The sequence below is a fragment of the Notolepis coatsorum genome (genome assembly GCF_963971535.1).
Source record: "Notolepis coatsorum genome assembly, chromosome: 6".
In the NCBI taxonomy this organism is placed as follows: domain Eukaryota; kingdom Metazoa; phylum Chordata; class Actinopteri; order Aulopiformes; family Paralepididae; genus Notolepis; species Notolepis coatsorum.
Genome location: NC_140170.1, coordinates 11,474,689 through 11,491,719, shown reverse-complemented (window position 1 = coordinate 11,491,719; position 17,031 = coordinate 11,474,689).

The window sequence follows — 17,031 nt, the reverse complement described above, 5'->3', positions numbered from 1 at the left end:
GACTCCTACAGTTCGGTCGGGGCGCCTGCTAAGCGCGGATAGGACTTGAGGGGGATAGTGTGATCCTCCCACACGCTACGCCCTCTCAATGAGAATCCGCGCTGCCAGGTGAAAAGAAGCGGTGATTGGCTGGACGTGTGTCGGAGGAAGCACGTGGTAGCCTCCACTCTCCCAGATGATCTGACTGTGGGGGGTAAGTGTGCAGCGACCAGGAAGGGACTGGGAATTGGCATACGACTAACATTGGGATGGGAGAAAAATCGGAGGAAAATGGAGGGGGAAAAATATTTAAAAAAAAAAAAGAGAGTACTACGAGTGCTGTCATGGTCCGGGTATAGAGCGCCCTCAAAGCCTCTGTTCCATCGCTTTGGTCTCCTGAGGCTCGCTGAATTTAACATTCATCAAAACGCATCAATTATGTATCAAGTTGTCAACAACATGAATCACAGACTGTCTGAGCTTGTCCCAGTCTGCCAACCACTGCACATCCACAACACAAGAAATAAGCATCTTATATTTGGCAAGAGGAGAAGGCTCAATTGTGCTAGCCTAAGCATAGCATGCAGGGGTCCACAGATCTGGAACAAGCTTAACGAAAATTTGAAAATGACTAAAACCTTTAAAAAATCACTGAAAGAGGAACTGCTTAAATCATATCTCTAATTAAAATTATAACTTAGGAATACAATTGTCTGTATTATGTATCTCTGTTATATGTCAGTTAGTAGGTAGGTGTGTAAACCTACCCACGTAACCACGTTGTATCGTTTTGTTTTGTTTTTTGTTTATTGTTTTGTTGTTTATATTCTGTTTGTATCGGTGTTCAGGCTCCCTCCAAAAGCTTTAAATAGCTTCTTGGGAGACCTGGCACATACACACAATTTGCGACATTGTTATATCACTTGAGGATACTCACATGTAATGTATCGTGTGTGTGAATAAATTCATTCATTCATTCATCCATGCGTTCATATCGCCAAGGCTGGACTACTGTAATGCTCTATATGTGGGCCTCGACCAGCTCTCCTTACGACGCCTGCAGCTAGTGCAGAATGCTGCTGCACGCCTCTTGACTGGCACTAAGAGGCGTGAGCACATCAGACCAGTGCTAGCTTCCCTGCACTGGCTCTCGGTTTGTTTCAGGATTGATTTTAAAATTGCGATGTTTGTTTTAAAAGCCTTAAATGGTCTGGCCCCTCAGCAGGGCTCCAGACTAACTTTTTTCACCACCGTCCCAGAACCGTCCCGAAATACAATTTTAACCGTCCCAAAGTGAATGTAACCGTCCCAAAAATCAAATGTCGTTTCTTTACTTTGGTTGTCGTCGTCTATAGTTGTTATTGACATAAGAAACACCATTCAGAGAAGGGGAGAATAAATTGATTTAGTCAAAAGGCTCCCAGGTGGAAAGATTTCACAAGAATAATTATGATTAAAAATAAATAAATATATATATATATAAAAAAGTGTTTAACAAGGTGCTAGTATAGGGATATTTGGTCACAGTGCTGTTATAGTCAACCAATTGGAGCCATGTTGATTATTCCTTCCATAGGAAAATATATTTAAATGTATTTGTATTTTATTTCGTTTTAGTTTTTTTTGTTATTACAAATGTGTGTGTTTATGGTTGAAAATGTTAGAGATAAATAAAGATCAAATCAAATCTAACTGAATAAGTTATCTTTCTTCTAACAAGAAAGAAAAACGTAGTTTAGCTTTAAACTATATAATGTCATTGCGTCCAGAGATTCCACCTTTGATAACTAAAGTAATGACACTTGACTAGTAATGAAACATGTCCCTTAGATCACGCTGTCCTCCTGGTCGATATTGATAACTGCTGCTAAAATAAAATAAAATAAGTCCCGAGTCGAGACTCCATGCTGCTTCCAACGAATCCCAATAGTATGCAACTGCAGAGCCGCAGAGCCAGGGGCGCTTTCAGGTCCGGTCACAGGCCCGCTCAACAGCGCCCCCCACCCAACGGCTGAATTGCCAATGGCTGAATTGGAGTATTGCACTAGCCCTACCTAATTACCTCACAAACCGTAATATTTTATTGTGAAGAGAATTACATCGCTGCAGATGCTAGCAGTTAGTTGACCAGGGAGACGGTAAAGTACTACAAATGTAAACCATTTGACATTTTTTACAATTAAACTGGGATTGTAATAATAATAATTCATTTAATTTATATAGCGCTTCTCAGTAACCCGATGTCGCTGACAGTAGTCGGGAGCAAGAGTACAAACAAAGAAACGAAAGCAAAGAAACAAAAACAAAGAAACAACAAAGAAACAAAAACAAACGGAACATGAGACCATGGGGGGAACAGGGGAGACAGCATGAAAGCACAAAAAAGACTGGAGACAGACATCAATCAGGTTGGAGGGGGGGGGGGGGGGTTGAAGGGTGGGGGGGGGGGTTGAAGGCAAGGGAGAACAGGTGGGTTTTGAGGCGAGCTTCAAGGTTCCTGTAGGAGCCATATATGTAAGTTTCAGTATTCTCTGTGGTTTATGGTGTTGTATTGTTAGTCATACTGTCACTTTAGGTGGTTGGGGTCGTGTTCACTGAGGTTTGGCGGGAATAGTAGTATTCATATGGGATTTCATTCTCCTTTTAACTGGTGTTGACATTTTACAGAGAGAAGGGGTGAGCTCAGGGAGCGTATATTTTCTATTGACCACAAGAGCGCAAGTATAGCTAGTGCGCATGTATTGTAAGAGCGCAAGTAATGCAAGACTGCAACAGTATTCGTTTATGTATGTACATACGTGTGTTTCATTAAGCATATTCTGGACGTGGAACTGAATTATTATACAATGCACATCACAGTGTTTATACTCTGTTTAGCCCCTCGCTGCCTTTTTATTGACAGCCTACTAATGTTGTCACGATACTGGAATTTCTAACTTCGATACGATACCTTGAAAAGTATCGATATTCAATACCACAGGGAAAAGATTTTAATCTGGAGGGCAGACTACAGGCCAACAACACCAGGGAGGTGTGGGCGGGCGTCAGGAAGATCACTGGGTTCAAACAGCAGGGCACAGCTGTTGAGGGCCCCCCAGAGCGTGCAAATGAGTTCAACTCGTTTTTCAACCGCTTTGACCAGAGTGGCCTCCCCACACCCCTCCCCCCACCCATCGACACCAGTACCAGATCACACCTACAAAGCACCCCCCCCGTCCCCCACCCACCCATCAGCACCGGCACCCCACCCCCAACAGCAGCAGACTGCCTACCACCCCCAACCCTGACGATCACAATCAGTCAGGTCAGTAGGCAGCTCTCCAGGATTAGTGTAAACAAGGCCAGAGGACCGGACAACACCAATCCCAGGGTGCTCAAAGTATGTGCGGAGCAGCTGGCAGCACCGCTCCAGCATCTTTTCAACCTCTCTGAGGCTGGAGAGGGTGCCCCAGCTCTGGAAGACCTCCTGCATTGTCCCGGTGCCCAAGAAGGGATGACCCAGCACCCTCAACGACTACAGGCCAGTCGCTCTGACGTCACATGTCATGAAGACGTTTGAGAGACTGGTCCTGCAACACCTCAAGCCCCTGGTGCGTGACTCCCTCGACCCCCTGCAGTTTGCATACCAGGCAAACATCGGGGTGGAGGATGCCATCATCTACATGCTCCACAGAGCGTACACGCACCTGGAGAAGCTGCGCAGCTCAGTGAGGATTATGTTCTTTGATTTCTCCAGCGCCTTCAACACCATCCAGCCGTCACTGATAGCGGAGAAGCTCTCCGCGATGCAGCTGGAGCACGGCTTGGTGGCCTGGATCAAGGACTACCTCACTGAGAGGCCGCAGTACGTCAGACTAAAGGACAGTCAGTCTGACGTACTGGTGAGCAACACCGGCGCCCCCCAAGGAACTGTGCTGTCACCCTTCCTCTTCACCCTCTACACCTCAGACTTCTGCCACAACTCAAGTTGACTATGGGTCATTGTTTAAACAGTAACGGTAGCTCATGGAGGTCCGCTCTAGACTAGAGCAGACTGCCTCTGTGTTCATACGAGCAGAAGCCAATAGTATCCCGCTACAGGGCTGGGCGGATATGACTCGTTACCACGTTTTTTTCTCAAAATAAGAGTATCATACGAACCGAATGTTGCTAACTGCCGGAGCCATCGATATTATGACTGGAGCTGCGCTTGGGGCGGAAATGAGACCCGCACAGGATTTTCAAAATAAGCGGGCAGACCTCTCAGTGGCACGCGGCAAATGTAAAAACTGACCGCCAATGGCGGGCTCTAATTTCGCCCCCTGCCGGTAGCTCAGCATCATTCTGCACCAAGCGGCTGATGAACAAGCTGAACCTCACGGGAAGAAGAACAAACATTCTCGTTCGGACTATGGGCTAGGAGAAAGTTGTTAGAAGCCACATTGTTTCAGATTTGGAAGTGGCTGGATTAGACGGTGAGTGTTTTTGTGAGCTGCCCGACATCTACGCACAGAAAAGCATGCCAGTTCACAGAGGCAACATTCCTCGACATTCGAGCCATGGCAAGTTGTTCGGAGTGTGGATGAGGGTCCATACGCAGTCAAAACTGTGTTGGGTTGGACTGTGAACGGACCTCTCAGAGGAGATGAAAGTAGTGAAAGTACTTGTGGACAGCCAGACATCACAGTCAACAGGATTTCAGTTGCAAGCCTTGATGAACTGTGGAAGCAGCAGCTAATGGTTGACTTCCCTGAATGCAGTCAAGATAAGCAGTAGGGGTGCACCGATGTATCGGTCGGGTATCGGCCGATAAGTGCCTTGTTGACTGCAATCGGCCTATCGGCCAATAAGCTCGAATGTGCCGATGGCAGTAGCCGATAAATATCCATCAATTTGTGTTGCGTCAAAAGGCAAAACGCGTCGCGACCTGCACAACGCCGCCCCCGGCCCCCGTTCTTTCAACCTAAAAGTGCACTTTCTTCAACCTCGAAGTAAACAAATCACAGAACGGTAGCCAGTTAGTAGGTATCAACGTGAGCCCCCGGGACGGTAGCTAGTTAGCTAGCACGATCCAGGCATCAACGTGAGCTCCCGGGACGGTAGCTAGTTAGCTAGCACCATCCAGGCATCAACGTGAGCTCCCGGGACGGTAGCTAGTTAGCTAGCACCATCCAGGCATCAACGTGAGCTCCCGGGACGGTAGCTAGTTAGCTAGCACCATCCAGGCATCAACGTGAGCTCCCGGGACGGTAGCTAGTTAGCTAGCACCATCCAGGCATCAACGGGACGGTAGCTAGTTAGTTAGCACCATCCAGGCATCAACGTGAGCTCCCGGGACGGTAGCTAGTTAGCAACACCATCCAGGCATCAACGTGAGCTCCCGGGACGGTAGCTAGTTAGCTAGCACCATCCAGGCATCAACGTGAGCTCCCGGGACGGTAGCTAGTTAGCTAGCACCATCCAGGCATCAACGTGAGCTCCCGGGACGGTAGCTAGTTAGTTAGCATCATCCAGGCATCAACGTGAGCTCCCGGGACGGTAGCTAGTTAGTTAGCACCATCCAGGCATCAACGTGAGCTCCCGGTACGGTAGCTAGTTAGTTAGCACCATCCAGGCATCAACGTGAGCTCCCGGGACGGTAGCTAGTTAGTAAATAACGTTATATAGTTAGTGTTACACGTTCAATATAACATCAGCATATTATATATATATAATATATATATATAAAAAAAAAAAAAAAAAAAAAAAAAAAAAGCTACAATATGTAATCTAATCATCTAAATCTAATCTAATATATAATCTAAAAAAACTAAAGGCTAAAATGCTAAATATATAATCTAAGAATCTAATATATAATATAAAAATGCTAAATGCATGAGTCTTTTGTCTTTAATGTTCGCGTGCAAACTCAAATACTGTCTTGGTAAGCCTCATAATGAATTGTTTGGGGAAAAAAGGAAAAACATCGTGATGTGTATCGTGTATCGCCGAAAGGTCAGAAAATATTGTGATATCATATTTAGGCCATATCGCCCAGCCATAGTCTGGTAGATACATGGTGTATATAGAGCAGTGATGGTAGGGTCTGGTAGATACATGGTGTATATAGAGCAGTGATGGTAGGGTCTGGTAGATACATGGTGTATATAGAGCAGGGTTTCTGTTAGCCGGTAATTACCGGTATTTAAACGGCAAAATCTGTTGAAGTCCGACATATTTAATCTCTCCGGTCATAATGTCCAGTGAAAATAATTCCCTCTAAGCACAATTTGATTATTTGAATTGTATTAAAATAGGCAAAAATTAAATAGCCTATGCGATGAACGAAACAATCATTACATTTGTTTCGTCGTTGCTTCACCAAGCAGGTCTAATAACGACAACAATGTGTCAGCGGGAGCTTGCTGCTAGATTTGCGAGTGCATGCAGCTGCAGAGCCACAGAACCCACCAGCGGTGCCGGCACAGTGCAGTACTCCAATTCAGCCATTGGCAATTCAGCTGTTGGGTGGGGGGCGCTGCTGAGCGGTCCACAGATGAGGCCTGAAAACAGCTGAATCTGCTGCTCTGCAGCGGCATACTCTCGCAAATAAGTCGTTGGGAGGTGGAGATTCATCACGCAAACCCACGATAATGTTGCCGTCTCTCTCTGCCAAATTTCTCAGTTCTTCGCTTGATATAATTAATACAAATGTCCAATATAACGGAATTCGTTAGCTCATAAAAATGTGATTATAACAGACTGCTGTTTTTTTTTTGGCGTTTTATCGCTTTATTTCTACTGGGCAGTCCAGTAGAGAGAGACAGAGGAGGAATGGGAGACAGAGTGGGGGGAAGACATTCGGCAAATAACGACGGGTTCGCCACTGGGGCGCCCAACAGACTGCTGTTTAATGTCGGGCCGACTGCCCACAGACACCTATTTGATTTAAAGTCAGCAGCAGCACGGAGTCTCTGGACTTATTTTATTTGGAATATAATGACTGTATATGCAAAAGTAGCCTAGTTTTAAGTTAAAATATTATAAATCTACATGCCTTGAGGATGTCATTCTTTATATAGCTTGCCTATCAATTGTTTTTAAGCTCAATAAACTCTGACCGGAATTTCTCTCATTTGACACTGAGGCCGGCAAAAATGTTTTCTAACGGAAACCCTGATATAGAGCAGTGATGGTAGGGTCTGGTAGATACATGGTGTATATAGAGCAGTGATGGTAGGGTCTGGTAGATACTTCATGCTTGAAGAAGACCGGAAAGGTCGGTTGAAACGTTGTATCTACTGCCTTTTTGTCAATTAAAACACCTCGGAACAACAAGTGAGTTGCGAGCCCCGCTTTGTTTTCTGGTAGATACCACACCATGATGTATATAGTAGTGATGTGTCGTTTGAAGCGAGGCATCGACGCGTGTGTCGAGTAATCCAGGATTTTGTTATGTGGAGCGTGTATCGAGGCGTGTGTCAGACGTACTGACGACATCCGAAGCCTCGCTCTGGGCCGTACCGCGTCACTGAGTCAGGAAATGGCTTCGGGATTGGTGTGCAATTTTAAGTATAAGAGGCAACGAAACACAATGGACATTTCCTATCCCTTCACATTGTGTCGACATAGGAATTCATTATTCATCATTGCGTTGGAGAATCCCCTTGAGTACTGGGAAAGACAAATAAATGTGTATCCTAACCAGTGTTAATTTTGTTGACTAAATTGATGACGAAAGATGTTCGCCAACGAAGGTTTTTTTCATGACGACAACGAGACGTGACATCACGTTATTGAAGACCACGTGACGCCAACGCGACTAAATAGTTAATTATATATCGTTGACTCCAACTGAGGACACGAAAATGTAATTTACAAAAACCATGACGAAATTATTCTTCATGTATGTTGATATTGTTGACTAAAACAAGACGAGACAAAATAATTATAACTTTTCGAATTATTATTTCAGTATTTCCGTTTCCGGCTGTGACGTGAGTCTCTGCAGCACTGCAGGTGACCAGGCGTGTGGGGCTTTCATTCTTTCCTGACACAGCACAAGCACGGAGGTAGAAAGACCAGTAGGTGGCATTACTGCATTATCAAATAGCTGCTCAGCTGAGAGACGCCCCCCGCCTCAGGCCCTCACTCAGTCAGACAATGGCGACCGCGAACGCGAACCAACAGCAACAGGGTCTCAACAATGATCAATTATCCCGTGGGCTTGGAAGAAAACGAAGACCAGACACGAGGAGAGGCCGCTCAGGCCGGGGAGAAATGTGGTCATCGGATGAAGGGAAAAAACACCACTAATCTCAAACGCCATCTGAAGACATTCCACAAGGAAATCCAGGTAAATGTAAAAATGCATTAGCACCATATGACTGAGTGAATTTGTGGTGGATTAGCCCATCTGTTGTAAATTGCTAGCTACTAGCTAGCCCCCTGATGCTAACGCTAGCCAGTAGCCACGTGACGGCTCACAGGGCCCGGGGTTGGCTCACGAAGTATAAGTACGCTTAAACCTAGCTAACGTACATCCTGTGACTAAATGTAAAAATGCTTTTAGCACCATATGAGTGAATTTGTATGGACTAGTATATATCATGGAGCCATTTGTGGTGGATTAGTCCGTCTGTTGTAACTTGCTAGCTAGTAGATGTACTAGTGCCCATGTGACACCTAGCTAACGTACTGTGACTGTACTTTATTAATTCGTATCTTTGTGACTGAGGTTACTGTTATAATTTACATTACATTGAAAAGATACGAAGCTATATTTTTTAAAGGTGCATTTTTTTATACAGTAAGAGGTATTATTTAGAACATGAATTCATATTTAGTAAGGCTTGAAAGAAAAGAGCTATTTTGTATTACAGTGTATTGCAGTGTATTACAGTGTATTACAGTGTATTGCAGTGTGTTGCTGTGTATTACAGTGTATTGCTTGTATTACAGTGTATTCCAGTGTGTTGCTGTGTATTACAGTGTATTGCAGTGTGTTGCTGTGTATTGCAGTGTGTTGGTGTATATTGCAGTGTGTTGCTGTGTATTACAGTGTATTGCAGTGTGTTGCTGTGTATTGCAGTGTGTTGTGTTGCTGTGTATTGCAGTGTATTGCAGTGTGTTGCTGTGTATTGCAGTGTATTGCAGTGTGTTGCTGTGTATTGCTGTGTATTGCAGTGTGTTGCTGTGTATTGCAGTGTGTTGCTGTGTATTGCTGTGGAATGGTCGACAGTGCACCCTTCCTGTGCATTACTTGTGCCGCCGACTCAGATTCCCCTAGGTTAAAAAATAAATACGCAATTTAAATCAGAATATGTTCCATGTTGACTATTTCTGGCAAGTTTTTTTCCATTAATAAAAAATAGACAAAAATGTCATCCGTTTGTCGACTAAATCTAGACGAAAATAAAAAAGACAAAATTGAGACAAAAACTGACTAAGACTAAAATGCTCAGATATTTAGTTGACTAAAACTGACTAAACGAAAAATAAATAAATGACTAAATATGATGAAAACGAAAAAGCAGCACTTCACACATGACTAAGACTAAAACTAAAATGAAAATAGGTGCCAAAATTAACACTGATCCTAACGTATATATGTAACAGATGGTACCGTGAGGCACAGTCACAGTCACGACTTGTGGACTTCAAGCGTTGTGAAGTGACTGGCGAGTAGTGGTACTGCGAGTTAAACTCACTCCACTTAAAAAGACAGACACGATACGAAGTGTGAAATCACCGCTTGGTATAGGGGTCTGTGCTGTCGCCCGTGTCGCGGCAGACCAGAGTTCGAAACTCACTCGGGCCATCGAAGTTAAACACAACGCAAAAAGGTGACGATATCAGCTCCGTTACATATAAACTTGCTGTGCCTAATATGATCACATCTGTATGATCCAAATGCAGGATGGCATGACGATTTTGAGTTGCTTTTTCTGAATAAAAATGAATGAAGCAAGCACTTTCTCCTCTGTCCCTGCTATCATGCTGTCAGAAAAACACACTATATTAAACAATAGAATGTTGTAGTAACACAAGCACTTTCTCCTCTGTCCCTGCCATCATTGTGTTAGAAAAACAGACACAATATTATTTTTTTATTGGCATCATCACATGCCTGTTCTACATTTACTGTCCACTTGATGGCACAGTAGAGCAAATTAACCACCATGAAGCTTCAACACATGAGTGACACTATTGGATGGAAAGCCTCAATGCTTCATGAAGCTTCATCTCGCCATCACTAGTATATAGAGCAGTGATGGTAGGGTCTGGTAGATACCACACCATGGTGTATAGAGCAGTGACTGTAGGGTATGGTAGATACTAGGCGTGGAATGGTATGCATTCGAACCGTACACCTTCCGGGGCGTCTGTGTATTGTTCGGTTCAGGGGATGCGCAAAAAAAAATTATTTGGCACGGAGCCGGGAGAGGTGAGTGCTGGCTGCAGGCAGCAGCAGCTGCTAGTCAGTTTGTGTAAATGGCAAGCGCAATATAAATCAATCTCCATTACAACTTTAAAAACATAGCCATTAACATTACATAGGCCTACACACATCTTGCCATAACGTTAACGTTAGCACGGTTTGTACAATAAAACGCACGCTTAACTATGGTAAGCCGCCAGCTCTAATGCAGCCAATGAAATGTTACCGTAGCTACTAGCTAGCAGAGGAGAACATGGGAGTCTGAGAGGCGGGGTGTTTAAAGACAATGATAGGCGTTTATTCAACATCCAAGAAGGCTAACATACAACTGTGTTTACTAACTCCAACCGGGACTATTGCCGCTTTTCCACTGCATGTTATCAACTCGATTCAACTCCGGTAACGTTAAGAGTCGAGAAGGTCCGTGACGCTAAATTGTCTGTGCGGTCCCCCAACCCATAGATAGTTCCAACTCACCGAATTACGTTAATCCACCACAGTTGCACTCAATATTTAAATAATGTTAGTCTAAATAAATGTAGATAATGTACGTATTTTAAAAATAGAATGAACAGAGCAGTGTTGTTTTGAAACAGTACAGTGTGTGTGTTAGTTTGATGAATGCTGCATTTTATATTGATGGCCTTCTAATTTGTTTATTTATTTATTTTAAATAACAGTGACACTTTTCCTTTTGATAAGAAATCCAACCATATTCCTTTCATTGTATTTCAAATACTGCACTTTAATTTCAAGCGGAAAACTAATCTTTCCATTAAGAACTGACAATCGGGGCGCCCCAGTGGCGAACCACATAAACGCGCTGAGTCGCGGCACGGCCGACCCGGGTTCGATTCCCGAACCTGTCGTTATTTGCCGAATGTCTTCCCCCCACTCTGTCTCCTGTTCCTCCTCTCTCTCTCTCTCTACTGGACTGCCCAGTAGAAAAAAGAAATAAACGCTAAAAAATGTATCTTAAAAAAAAAAGAAAAAACTGACAATCAGGGAATTTAAACATTGTTGACATTGTTTTTTTGTGTTTATTTTAAAGAAAGGAAAGTCTAGTGCTGGCTGAGCATATTATAGTGCTCATAGCTTACAGCTCAGCATTCAATACCATAGTCCCCTCCAAACTCATAGCCAAGCTCAGGGACCTGGGCTTGAACTATGACCTCTGCCAATGGGTGTTGGACTTCCTGACGGGCAGACCCCAGGTGGTGAGAGCAGGCAACTACATCTCCTCATCCATCACCCTCAACATAGGGGCCCCCCAGGGCATGTGTTCTGAGTCCCCTCCTCTACTCCCTGTACACACATGACTGTGTGGCACAGCGGAACAACAACACAATCATCAAATTTGCTGACGACACAGTAGTGGTGGGCCTGATCTCTGCAAACGACAAGAGGGCCTACCTGGAAGAGGTCAAGGTCCTAGCGGGATGGTGTCAAGAGAACAGCCTCTCCCTGAACGTCAGCAAAACAAAGGAGATGATTGTGGACTTTAGGAGGTCAGGGGTCAGGGTAGAGCTGGGCGATATGGCAAAAAATCATATCGCGATAACGATATGATAATGTTATCATATCACTCGATATCGATAATTATCGAAATTGTTATAAGTAACGGATGTTTATTTTGCAGCAATTCTTTGTCGTTGCCGCCATCTTTAGTCTTACATCCCCTCACACTCCAGTTCTCAGGCTGCAGCTGGTTTAAAAGCTAAAGTAAACCGGCTTCTCTGCTGGCTGTGGCTCCAGGGGAGTTGAACAGTTCTGGCTCTGCTAGTTTCTTTTCTATCTTTTGGTGCTTTTTTGGTGGACAAACCACCGCACATGTGCACCGTGACTGGAGTCTAGCTCTGCTAGCACACATAGCCTACTGTGTACAGACGGTTTCAAACTGTATTTTAAATTAGAAAGCAAACAAAATAAATGGACAAGAGAAAAATAAATCTCAATTTGGTCAGTATTGTCATTTGGACAAGCAAAGCCATTACTTTAAGTTGCAGGCAAGAAAGACAAGTCTGTCCACTGTCTCTGGTTTTAAAACTGCCCTGTTGCAGGTCACAAAAAAAAATTTGATTAAAATATATCGCGATATTTATCGTTATCGTTATATCGCCCAGCCCTAGGTCAGGGACTACAGCCCCCTCAGCATCGACGGGGCACCGGTTGAGAAAGTGAACAGTTTTAAGTACCTCGGAGTCCACATATCCGAGGACTTGACATGGACCACACACATTGACAGTGTAGTGAAAAAGGCACGGCAATGCCTCTACTTCCTCAGGCGCCTAAGGAAGTTCCAAGTCAGTCAGAAGATCCTTAAGAACTTCTACTCATGTACAATAGAGAGCATCCTGACTGGCAATATCACCTCCTGGTTTGGGAATAGCACCGCACAAGACCGTAGCAGACTACAGAGAGTGGCCCGTTCAGCCGAACGCACAAGAGTGGGGGGCTTCCCACTCTCCAGAACATTTAGAACAAGCGGTGCATGGGTAAGGCTAAGAGAATTATCAAAGACTCGAGCCACCCAAACAACTGCCTTTTTGAACTGCTGCGGTCAGGCAAGCAATACCGGAGCCTCATGGCAAGCACAGAAAGACTCAGAAGAAGCTTCTCTCCCCAGGCCATCAGGTTGCTCAACGAACAATAACACTATACAACAACCATCAGATGCACTCACAGCACACACATCCACACACACACACTCACTTTAAACAAACAACTCAATGCAGCACCCACATATAATTTAGAACACCTAAACACACTTTATATTTATTGGCAAAGAATTTCCACTACAACCCATACCTCAGTACACCTTACTGTAAATTGTACCTAAATTGTACCTCATCCCATTTCTGCTTTGCACTATATAGTATATTGTATATTGTATAGTATATTGTATGGTAACTCAGTTACTTCTACTTTGCATTGAACATTGTACATATGTACATATTGAACACTTGTGTCTACGTACGTGACTTCTATTTTATACTGCTATACTTATTTTATACTTATCTTTTTTGTCTAGCACAGTCTCTGAAGCGTAACAGAAAGAAGCATTTTGTATGAAAGTATTCTGTACTTCTGTATGACAACTAATAAAAAAAACTTGACCTTGGATGGTGAAAGCTATCCCAGACAGAAGAGGACTCGACTGTAAAGTGCGGATAAAGACCAAGGGGATGCGCATCACCAAGCTTTGCCTTCTGAGTCATGAGGACATCAGATGTTCACATTCATTGACTTTGACACATGAACATTGGATTACCGTTTTTTGTTTTGTTTTTCTGACTTGACTGACTAAGTGATGGTAAAGATCACTCCTTTTTTGAAAGTGCTAGTAACCTCTGGCCTTTTTTTGCATAATTGTACTATATCTGTAATGTTTTCTGGTTGGTCTCCTACATATTGTATAGTTGTGTAATTATTGTATTGTTAGTCATACAGTCACTTTAGGTGGTAGGCGTGTTCACTGGGGTTTGGCGGCAATAGTAGTATTCATATGGGATTCATTCACCTTTCCCTGCTGTTGACATATTACGGAGAGAGGGGGTGAGCTCGGGAGAGAGGGGTGAGCTCAGGGAGCGTATATTTTCTATTGGCCGCAAGTATTGCAAGAGCGCAATTAACGCAAGATCGCAACAGTTAGGGATGCCCCGATCACGTTTTTTGCCACCGATACCGATCACCAATCGTCGTGAACCATATCGATACCGATCATTTTTGATTAAAAAAAAAATTATATAATTTTATTTTTATTTTTATAAAATATATCTATTATATAATTAGACTTGTACTTGTATTATCTGCGAGACATCGCCACCAAGCAACAAGTCAAAATGCTCGCTATCTGCAAACAGCTCCACTGTCTGTGTGTACTAGTAGCCTCCAGCTACGGCCAGGATTCTCCGGCGCTGCAGCTGGACCCTAGAATTGGTATAACGTTAAATCACATTCAGCAAGTCCTCAGCTCGAATACGCATCGAGTCAATGTTATAAGACATTGATGTCAGGAGCTATCTGTAGCTACTGCTAGCCGGATATTATATAACGTTAAGACGATGCCTCAGTGAACTATTTAGTTGAATGGGACATTTAGTTTTGAACAGTGAACTAACGTCAGCTAATGCGAGCTAACGGAGGTATCAACATGCACTACAAGACTTGCTGGAGCATTTGTTGATATCAGGAGCTATCAGTAGCTAGCCGGCTAAATACCGTTAGACAATGCCTACTAAAAGTGAATAGTTTACTGGGTAATTTTGTTTAAACAGTAACGATAGCTAGGTAGCTAACGTTAGCTCAGGTCGAATGCACTATAGACTGAGCAGAGGAGCCTCCTCCTCTGTGTTTACAAACTGTACACGGGTGCGGGCGGGGCTAGGGAGGAGGAGCAGCGGCAGTTTGCAGGTCCTGTGTGTCTGAGACAGACAGCGAGTGAGATCTCCGCTTGATCGGTTTCCGCGATCGGCAAATATGACTCATTATCGGAATTCACCGATCGCATATTTATACTGATTATCGGCCGATAACGATCGGTGGCCGATCGATCGGGGCATCCCTAGCAACAGTATTAGTTTACGTATGTATTAGGGGAGACTGGGGTAAGTTGAGCCACTTTTCATATTCAGGATCACTACAATTATAGTTCACACCGGCTCAACTTGCCCCTGGCCAAATGGCTCAACTTACCCCAGAGAAACCATATGTAATTAATTAGCCCCAACAGCTAAAATTGTGCACTTTCATGCTAGGTTTACTACCCCATGTTGCAGTTGATAGATATCCCAACTCAGTTATAAAACAAATTTAAAAATATCTATGTTGGTCTAAACACAATCCTCATAAGACCGATGATAGATTAAAATCACTTTCATGAGTGAACTTTTTTTTTTTTTGGACATGCATGTCTAACCACTTTAGCCATGTGGCTCTTACCTTCACAGACTACATGAAATGGCGCCTTCCTCCAAAATTTCTGATCACATGCTCACTTTCTTTACGGTTTCCTAGAAACAAGGGGTGGCTCAACTTACCCCTATGCTCAATTTACCCCAGACTACTGTGTTTTATTAAGTGAAAGAATGTATAGTTTAAAAGCATATTCTGGACGTGGAACTGAATTATTATACGATGCGTGTCACAGTGTTTATACTCCTCTGTTTAGCCCCTCGCAGCCTTTTTATTGACAGCCTACATGTAGCCGCAACAGTTCCTTTGGAGCGTCGCTGCTGCAAGGAAGGAGCAATAAGTGGAAAACAATGTGAACATAATTGTACTTACAGATGTTGTGGTGTCCACAGTCTGATCCGTTTCCACAAGAAGAAGGTTTTGATCCAGATGTGAAGTCTTGGTCCAGTACAGTTCTGCCACAGAGACGTTAGAAAGAGACTCGTTTAATTGTATCCAACATGTCTCCAACTCACAACAAAGGTAACACACTTGATCTTGTTCACAATTGAGTTAAAAGTCAGTAATGTTTGCATGGAGGAGTTGACGGTGACCAATCACAAATGTGTTCCGTTTAACTTGTCCTTTGATAACGGGTTTGTACCAGAGAAGCGAGTTAAAAGCTCCCGCATTGTAAATAGCCTGGCTGTAGAAACGTTTGCTGCCAACAGTGATGCACAGATGACGTAACGCTAGGGCTGGGCGATATGGCAAAAAATTATATCACAATAACGATATGATAATGTTATCATATCACTCAGGGTTCAAAATGAACGGGGGCTTGGGGCAAAATGCCCTCGAAAATTGACCAAATGCCCTCGAAAACCAGTTAAGGGGGGCAAGAAAAGCCCCAGACAGTTTACTAATTATATATATAATTATATTATGCTCTACAGTGCGAGCATTTCCCTCATATTTGCCCCTAATAATATGTGTGTGTGCAAACCGGAAAAATCATTCACTCGCAGTGTGCGAGACGAGTGAAGATTACAAAACAGCTCCGCTGTTAATAGTTCATAAACTGGACTGAAATTCCGTTTTTGGGTGGAATGTTTGTTGCAAGGAGGGAGGGAGGCGGGGACCGCTGCGTGTTACAGGGTGCTTGAGAGGTGCGAACGCAGACAGACAGAGAGCTCTGCTTTCATCAAGCATGCACAGTGTAACATTAAGTTACACTGCCATCTTAACGTTAGCAAGCTAAGCATCTGCATAGCGCGACCTGTGTAAAGTTAAGTAACTTGTGTTCCGTGGGGAAAGACCGTTCCATTTGTAACACAACTTCAAAGAATAACATCCAAATCCGATCCCGACGCGCATTTCCTTCATTCCACAGTGCTGAGCGCGCAACATATTTCATTGATAGAGCCAGAGCCTATACTCACAAACGTTCCAGTGCTGCCACTGCTGTCTTCGGGATGATTTTAATCCAAACGTCCATTCAGAAACTTTGTATTATGAAATAATTCTGAGATGTCTGACTATTTCCTAGGGGTGTAACGGTACACAAAATCCACAGTTCGGTACGTACCTCGGTTTTGAAGTCACGGTTCGGTATTTTTTCGGTACAGTGGGGGGGGGGGGGGGTACAAAAAAATTTGCTTTTCATTTATCTATTTATTTAACTGTATTAAACAATATAAAACGAATTGGCCATAATTGACTGAGCAAACGAATGCCTACTGCTGTAACCTACTAATAAC